A 9,097-nucleotide genomic window follows, 5' to 3' on the forward strand; every position below is an offset into this window, starting at 1 on the left:
CCAAAGAAGCGGCTCCGCACCGGGAGCCCCGCCCGGGGCCGCCCCGTCCAACCCCCACCGGGGCGGGGAACCGGCACGGGGCGGGGCCGCGCGGCACCGGGACACGCGGGGGGCCGGGGAGCGGGACGGGGGCGGCGGCCGGGGATGGGGACCGGGGACCGGGCACGGAGCGCCCGGCACCGACCGGGGGCCGGCCCGAGCCCTGACCCCTCGGTGTCCGTTAATTCGCCACCTGCCCGGTGCTGGCCCCGTGCCCCCCGCACGCCCCCACCGCCCGCTGGGTGTTTGGGGCCCCCCCGTGCCCCCCCGGGGTCACAGCTCGGAGCTGCCCCAAGGCAGAGCCGCGGGGCCCCCTCTGAGCAGGGGCTTTTTGGGGCTCACCGGGAGGAAACCGGCACGGACCCAGCCCGGCTCCTGCTGGGGACGGAGCAACCTGGAGCAAAGAGCGGGGCTGGGGGTGCCTGGGGGGGGGGGCAGCTGGGGCCTGTCCTGCTCCTGGCCCCGCTCCCCTTGTGTGGGTCCGGGTGGTCCGAGCCCCCTGGGGCCACCTGGGTGACAAACCCTGCCCGCCCCCTGCCCCTGCCCGCTCCCAGCCCCTTCCCCTGCCCATCCCAGGGCCAGGCCTCGACCTGGAAGTCCCCGTGTCCCCTGGAGCCGTCCCCTGGTGTCCTGCCCCACGGGGGGGCTGCTTCCCTTGGGTGCTCCTTGTCCCATGGGAATCAGGGGTCACCCTGCGCACGCTGCCCCAACCCACACCCAGGGACGAGCGCAGCCCCCACCGGCCCATCCGCCCCCCCGCCTGGGGTCTGGGCCCAAACCCTGGGCTCGGGGGTGTGCCTGGGGTCCCCTCCTGGAGTGGGGGCACGCGTGGGAAGGGGGCAGCGGCACAGAGAGGGACACGCGGGTCTCTGCCCCACCTGCCCCTAAATCTGCTGGTCCCAAACATTGGGTGCTGGTGCTGCTGTGGGGCTGGACGGGGATGGGGACAGGGACAGGGTTTGGGATGGGGATGGGGTTTGGGATGGGGTTCGGGCTGGGTCTGCTTCCCCCAGGAGGAAATGGGGAGTTAAGGATGAGTGGGGTGGGGTCCACAGCCAGGCTGGGGGGGCAGGTGGATGGGATCCCCATGTCCTGGTGGGGGGGTGTCACTGCTCCGGGTACAGCCCCTCCGTGCCCACCCCTGGCCTGGTGCACGCTCACACTCACACTCACACTCACACTCACACTCACACTCACACTCACTCACACTCACACGTGCGCACCCCTCCCTGGCACAAGCCCTGCCCGCGATGCAGGGGCTGCACCCAGGGCAGAGCACAGCAGCTGCCTCCCCCCCCCCACAGTGTCCCCCCCAGCTGCCAGGGCGCAGCTGCCCCCTCCCCTCCCCTCCCCTCTCCGAAGCAGCGCAGGAATCACCCCGCCGAGCTCCGGAGTGAGAACGAGAAGGAAAACAAGGAAATTTCCAGAAATTATTTCTAGGAGGAAAAATAAAGGCTGGAGGGCGTGCAACAAGGGGGGAGCGCCTCATTAACGGGGGGGGGGGGGGCAGAAAGTGCTGCAGCACGTCTCCCTGACGTCACGGGGTGCTAATTCGCTCCTGTTAGGCCATCGCCGGCGAGGATAAATTCACAGCCCCCCCCCCAGCTGCGGGGTCAGTGCAGTGGTGCTGGGCTCCCCACTGTGCCACTGCCCCCCCCAGCACGGGGCCCGGCGGGGCCACCGCGGGGCGAGGGACCCCGACCTTGGAGATGTGGCTCCGTCCCCAGGATGTCCTTGAGTCCCCGCAGTAAGGTGACACCGGGGACGCTGCCCCCCCGGGAGGCACAGCGGGACTTCCCTCGGGACTGGGAAGGGGGAGCCAAGGAACCCCCCCCCCACGTCACCCTGGGCAGCCCCCCACAGCCAGGGACAGGGGACCTGGGACCCCAGGAGGAAATCCCCTGCTTCAGCCCCCGTGCCTCAGTTTCCCCCTGCAGATGGTTGAGGCATTTTGGCACTTTGCACATCTGAGGGGGATGGCGGGGGGCTGAGCCCCCCCACAAATGGAGACCCCCAGCAGGAAACAACCCCACCAAAACCAGCCCCAGCAAAGGGCAAGTGCCTTGGGAGCCAAGCTCAGGCTTGGGACCAGCCCCAGCATCGCCCCCAGCCCCAGCATCGCCCCCAGCCCCAGCCTCCCCCCGCAGTGGGAGCCCCCTGCCCATCTCTGGGGTCTCCAGCCTCTGGTGGGCGCCCCCTGCCCCATGTCCCCTCTGGGACATCTCCATGGGTGTCACTGCAGCTGCACCCAGGACCAAACCCTGGCGGGGGCTTTATTTGGTGACCCCCATGAGCACAGGGCAGGGCTGCTGTCCCCATGTCCTTACTGCCCCCCCGTCCTGCTGTCCCCACGCTGCCACCCAGTCCACCCCGGCAGATGCTGCTCCCGGGGGGGGGACCGGATTCACTTTTCCGGCAGGAATTTGCTGGCTGGGGACCGAGGGGAAACCTGGGGGTTATTTTCTCAGTAAATCGCATTGTTCCTGTTTTCATTATTAAAACGAGCGCAAATGCACCGGGCACCCGCGGGGGCTAAATTTGGTCTCAGGGAAAAACAAAAATACTCCCCCCACCCCGGAGGAATTTGCATCTCGCTGCTGCTCGAAGGCAGCGCGCTGCTGAGGAGCTCGCGGGGGCATGAAGCAAACCGCAGCGCGGAGAGGCCGGGACGGCCACCTGCGGGACCCCAGCGCCGGGCCTGGGGGGGCCGCGGCCACACTGCGGGACACGCGGTGGTACCTGTGGGGCTGCCCCCCCCACACACTGTGCCACCAGCTCAGGGGGCAGCGTGGCTGGGGAGGGGTCCGGCTCAGCACTGGGCAGGGGTTGGGGCAGACCCAGGCTGGAGCCGGGTGCCCTGGAGCAGAGCGGTGATGCTGGATCCCCCCCCCAGCACCAGAGCCCCCCCAATGCCGGTCCCCTCTGATGCCTGCCCTGGCCCTGGCTCCTGCTCTGGGGCTGGCATGGCCTCGTGCAGCCTGGAGCGGCCGTCCCATGGTTTGGGGCACCCCCCGTGTGCCCCCCCCCCACCAGCAGGTGTCCCATGCGTCACGCCGGGCGGGGGAAACCGAGTCACGGGCAGTGACGTGTCCACCCCCCCATGGGAACGGTGCGTGGCTGGGGGCCAGGAGCTGGCTGGGGGTCTCAGCCCCACCGTGGCAAACCCTGGCCCCCGCTCACCTGCCCCCAGCCCCGGCCCCCCCTTCCTGCCCCAACCCGCAGCACCGTGGCTGTGTGCCACCCCACAGCCACCTCTGCGCCCCAAACCCCATGGGGGGGGGCTGGGGGGAGCAGCAGCACCGCAGGGCTTCCCCCAAGCACCCTGGAAAGCGGCTCCCCATCTGGCGGGGGAATCCTGGCTGGGGCCGGGAGGATGCTCAGCACCCATGGGAGCTGGGGACAGATGCTGGGTGACAAGTCAGTGGCCGCTCTGGGAGGGGGGGCAGTGGGGGGGGGACACAAGCAGTCGGCTCCTTAATCTCAGGGAAGGAAGCAGGCTCTGGTTACCGAGCTGCCCTCGGTGTAAAAGGAGAGGAACAGGAAGAAAAGTCATTAACATAGCTCGGTGCCATCCAAAACCCTCCTGGTGCTCCCCCGCCGTTAACCCCTGCGCAGCCCCCGCCGCGACACCCGGCCCCGGAGCCTCCCGGGGGCCGGATCCTGCACACGGGCACCCAGCCCCGGGACCCCTGGGAGCCAAAACCCTGGCTCAGCTCCGGGCCCTCTTCCTCCTCCTCCTCCTCCTCCTCTAAGGATCACCGCTGTCTGCGTGCGCCAGCTCTGCCCCCCCGCAGTGCCGGGCCCCCGCCGGTGCCGCGGGGCTGGGGGAGTCCGTTTCAGCCCCCACCCGCCTCCCCCTGACCCCTCGCCCGATTCCTGTAGCAGCCGATTTGCTTCAGCGGGATCCAGATCTTCCCTGAAAAGCCGCGGTTCCCTCCGGAGCGCTCGGGGGGCCGCAGCCCCTGTCTGGCCGGCTTAGCGTGACGGCGGCGCGGGGGGCTCAGGGCGCAGCCCCCGGCCCCTCGTCTTTGCCGGGGCGTGATGAGTGCTGACCGGGCGGGGCGGGGGGGCCACGTGCGGTGTCTGACAGCGCGGGGCTGCGCTGCAGCGGGGGGCCGGCGGGCGGGCGGCCACGCAGTCACCTCCGTGGCACCGCGGGACCGGGCGGCGCAGAGCCACAGACAGGGACATGGGCACGGGATGGGGGGCAGGGGTCCTGCGGGCCCGGTGGCTCAGCTGCCGTGGGGGGCACGGGGGTCTGGGCCCCTCCGGGATGGGGCTGTGGCTGCTGCAGCCCAGAAGGGAGAGCGGTGGGGAACCTGCCCTGCTCCTGCAGGTCCCATCCTGCCCCGCTGTCCCCATCCTGCCCCAGTCCTGCCCCAATCCTGCCCCACCGGCCCCATCCTGCCCCATTAGTTCCATCCATCCCCACCGGTCCCACTCCATCCCAGGGGGTCCCAGCCTGCCCCCCAGGACCCAGCCAGGCTCTGGAGGGCCTGATCCTGCTGCGGGGGGCAGCAGCCGGAGGCAGGGTGTCGGCGGGGGGGGGCTCGCCGCGTGCCTAACGGAGGAGCCGGGGGTTAAAAATAAGCGTCGGGGCCGTGCCAAGCGGAAGTGGAGGTGTCAGCGCCGGCTGCTCGGGGACGGGGACCGCACTCGGGTGTCCCGGCCCCCGCAGGGACCCTCCCGCGCAGCACCTGGGAGCACAGGAAAGGGCCGGGATGGCGGCACCGACAGCTGGGCCTCGCGGCGGGGACGGTGCCGGGATATGGGGACGGGGGGACGGTGCCCAGCGCGCTGCGGGCAGGGCACGGAGAGGCCGTGGTGCGGCGGAGACGGGCACGGGAATGGGGGCAAAGCCCAGGCGGGCCCCCCGTGCACCCGCTGAGCCATCCGGGGGGGCTCCGGGAGATGCGAAGTGACAAATGAGGCCCCGCGCGCCTGCACTGATGTGACGCGGGGCTGACACCGCGGCCCCACCAGGGGCCGGCGCGCGGGAAGAAAATCCAATCAAATGTTAAAAATAGGTCAGGGGGAAGGAGCCGGAGCCGGTTTAATTTCAGCAGCTAGTTAAAAGCATCTGCCCGCGGCTGCAGCCTGCTCAGCGCGAGCCCAGGCAGCGACACAGGCACCGAAAACAAGGGGGGGGGGCTCAGGGGGCAGGGGCTGGCGGCACCGGGCAGGGGGCCCAGCCCCAAATCCCACCTGCCCGGACCCCAACAAATCCAGAGCCCCGGGGCTTGGCCTTGGACGAGGGTGGGTGTCTGCCCGCACAGATGAGGTGGGATTTGCCCCCAGACGCCGCTCTCACAGCCCAGAACTGCCCCGTGGCGGCTGCGGGGCTTTTGGGGGGGCACTGAGGGTCCCCGCAGGGATTTCCTCAGCTCCAGCCGATTCCTGGCAGGGGCGGTCGGGGCCCAGCTGCCCGTGACGGTGGCCCCGGGGGGGCCGCTTGGTGACGGTGGCAGCGCTGCCCGTCCCGGAGGGTCACGGGGAGTTGAGGCGGACACGGGTGGCGCTGCCCCGGTGGCTTTGGGGCTGCCGGGCAGCGGACCCCCGGGGCAGGTCGTGGCCACCGCATCCCCGCGTCCCCTCGGTCACGGCTCGAGCTCCCTGCCACCGCCGGGGCCGGGCCTGCCGTGGGGCTGCTGCCGTGGTGCCCACCCCCGCGATGTCCCCGCGGCGGGCAGGGGCCGGGGTCTCGCTTTCTCCCCCTCTGCCTCACCCCAGTGCCCCCCTCACCCCCCCCAAATATCCCACCCTGGTGTCGACTGGGGACAAGGGGTGCCCGGGCAAGGGGTGTGTGTGTGTGTGTATGGGGGGGGGGGCTATTTTCCAGCAGCCCCCCCCGTGCTCGATCCAGGTGACCCCGAATTTAACCCCACTTACAGCGCCGGCAGACGCTGCCCCCGACGCAGATTGGTTGTGACAGCCGAGAAGTCCCCCCTGGCGGGCGCTGCCGAGGCGCTGGCCGCGGCGGGGGGGCGCGAGGCCCTTGTCAGGGCGCGTTGGCTCCGTCACCTCCCCGCAGCGAGATCGTGGGCCCCGCACGCTGGGCCGGGCCGGCTGCCGGCCCCCGGGGGCCCGGTGGCACTTGTCGCTCCGCAGCATCCGCGGCGGCGCTGGGCACATGGCAGCCGGGGCCGCCCCCCCGCCGTCATCTGAGGTCGCTGCCCCCCTCGTGCTGGGGAGCAGGGAGGGGGGTCCCTGCCGTAGAGCTGACGATGAGGAGCTGAACCCTCTGTGTGCTGAGGAAGGTCTGGGGGGGGACACGCCACCTCCCCCTGGGTGGCAGGGTTGGCCCCGGTGCGCACCGAGGGAGCTCCCCGGGGCTGCGGACGCCCTCCCCGAGGCCGGGAGGGGAGGCAGGTGCGAGGGGCTCTGGGTGTCCAGGAGGAACATCTGCGAGGGGTGGGCAGCTGCCGGCACACCTGGGGTAGGGACGAGCTGCAACGGGGCCCAGCTGGACCCAAGGGGAGCGTGGCCATGGCCCCGGGGGGCTGGGGGGGCCGCGCACCCTGCGGTGGTGCGGGCACCGGGCACCCCGGGATGGGGCTGAGCTGAGAACCCAAAATGCAGCAGCCCTGGGCAAGACGGGCTGTGCGCCGTGCCCTCCTGCATCCCCTGGGTTCCTCCTGACGTGGGCAAAGCCCCCGCTCTGGCCAGGGTCCCGTCCCTGGCTGGGCAGCCCCCCCATTTCTTATAAACGCCTCTGGTGGTGCTCCCCCGTGACACAGCAGCTCTGGGGCTTGTGGTTAAACCCCAGGGCTCCGGCTTTGACTCACACCGGATCCGTGGCAGAGAGGGGCCTTTCGGCGCCCACGGCTGGAAAGAAACGCTCACCCGGGCAGCAGCGCCGGGCGCTTCCTCGCAGTGCCATTTCCTATAAACCCGAGGAGGGGACCCGGGGCCGGGCACCCTGCGGGGCTCCCACCTCCTGCCCCGGGGCCGGGGGGCCCAGCAGCCGCTGCAGCCCCTGCGGTGGGTCGGGGGTCACCTGGGGCCCTGCTCCCAGGGTTGCCCAAGCCCTCAGCCTACCCCGTGCGCGGGGCTGATCCCAGGAGCTCACGGAGCCCTTGGGTCATCGGTGACAAAAGTGACAGCGAGGCGGGCGGCTGGAGGAGAGAGGATGCCGTGAGGGCAAGGTGTCAGCTCACCCCGCACTACATCCATGTGTCCCCTCCATGGCGCAGGCCCCGCTGCCGCCGCCCCCCCCCGCCTGGAAGCAGCCCCCGTCGCCCCCGTGCCACCGGGACCCAGCTGCCACCAGCCCCTGGCAGGAGGCGCAGAGAACCGAAGCAGCACGGGTGGCTTCATTTTTCCCCTTACTGATAGAAATGCTGAGAAAAAAAAACTGAAAGCCTGCTGGAAAAAGAAACCTTTCAACCGACCCAAAATAAGAGGGGGTTTTTGGTGGGAAAATAAAGAAAGTTGCTGTATAGGAAACACAGAGCTGAGACCCACTGTGGGCTGGGGGGGGGGGGCACGGGGTGGGCACGGCACGGAGCCACGCGAGTCCCACCGGGGCTGGGGGGAGAAAAAAGGGGCTGGGGGGGCACTGCCTGCCTGTGGGTCCAAGCAGGGGGTCAGGAGCCAGGGAATGAGACCCCCCCCACAACCCGACATGGGGTCTGCGCCCCCACCCCCCTGTGGGACCCCCCCGGCCAAGGTGGGCAGGGTCCGGGGAGGGGTGCGGGTGGAAGCGCTGCAGCCCCGGAGGGTGAGGGAGAGCCCCAAGCCACAGCCAGCTGTGGTTTGCAGCACCCTGCTGCGAGCTGCCAGGGCGGCAGCAGCAATGGGGGGGGGCAGAGGAAATGGGGCTGCCCTCCCTGCACCCCCTGCCCTGCGCCTGGGGAAACTGAGGCAGGGGGTGGCCGGGGTGCGGGCGGCACAGCGGGGCTCAGCTGCCCTGTGCCAAGGGGGGGCTGGGGTTAAGGACGGCTCCTGCCCCAAGGGGTGCGGGGGGGGGGGGGGACACACACTCGGCCCCACAGGCACCGAGCCGGGCAGCGCCGGTGCCACCGCCGAGGTTTGTGGTGTCCCCAGAGCAGAGCAGGAGGAGCAGCAGCCGGGGCAGCATCGCCTGCAGCAGCTCTGGGCCTGCTGCGGGCTGGGGGCACGGCACAGCCCTGGGGGGGGGGGGGTCGGGAAGGGGTCCGGGGACCCCTGGCCCCCCCAGGCTGGCGCCCTGAGTCATCGGCAGCCGCCCCCAGAGGAATCGGCCGCGGGATGAGTAACCGCAGGGCTCGCGGCGTTTGAAATTTATCACGTGATTTCAAAAAAAGAGAGAGAGGAGCTGGGGGCAGAGTGGGTGGGGGGGGGGCAGCCCCTGCGCCCCACCGAACCCCCGCCCGGCGCTGTCCCAGCACAAACCAGTGGGAGACTGGGACTGAGGCAGGCTGTGGCTGCCAGCCCTGGGTATCCTCAGTGCGGCCCCGGGCAAGGATCAGTCCTGGGGGGGATGGGTGGGGGGCAGCCCCCCCCTGCTTGGCTCCTTTGGGGACCCTTCCCTGGAGCCGCGCATCCCTGCGGGAGCCACCGCGGCCTCGCTGCCCGGGCTGCCCGTGCCCGCTGGGGGCCGGATCCGTCCCGTCCCCGCAGGTGCTGCTCTTCCTCCCCCCGGCAGATGCAGAGATCGGCCCCCGATAACGCGGCGCTGCTGCCGCTGGGGCGCAGGCGTTGCGGAGCCCGTATCTGCTTCACACCATCGCCACAGCCCCGAGCTGCTGCCTGCCGGGGCCACCTCTCGCCCCGCGGATGCCGAGCTGTGGGGAGCAGGGATGGAGCCTCCCCCCCCCCCCCCCCTCCAAATTTTGCCCTGCTGAGCTCTGGGAACTGCCACAACTCATCACACTGCTGGGCCCTACGGGAGCGGGGCCGCTGGGCTGGGCTTTCCCGAGATCAGCCGGGCTTTATTAGGGTGTGGTGGCTCCAAGCTTGGGCACCCTGCGGGGCACAGAATGGGCTGGGAGCCCCCCCACCATGGTCCAACCCCCCCCCCAACAGTGCATGGGGAGGCTGCAGGCCTCACCGGGGCAGGTTTGGGAGGGACGGAGCC

Source organism: Anas platyrhynchos, chromosome 28 (genome assembly GCF_047663525.1).
Source record: "Anas platyrhynchos isolate ZD024472 breed Pekin duck chromosome 28, IASCAAS_PekinDuck_T2T, whole genome shotgun sequence".
Taxonomy (NCBI): domain Eukaryota; kingdom Metazoa; phylum Chordata; class Aves; order Anseriformes; family Anatidae; genus Anas; species Anas platyrhynchos.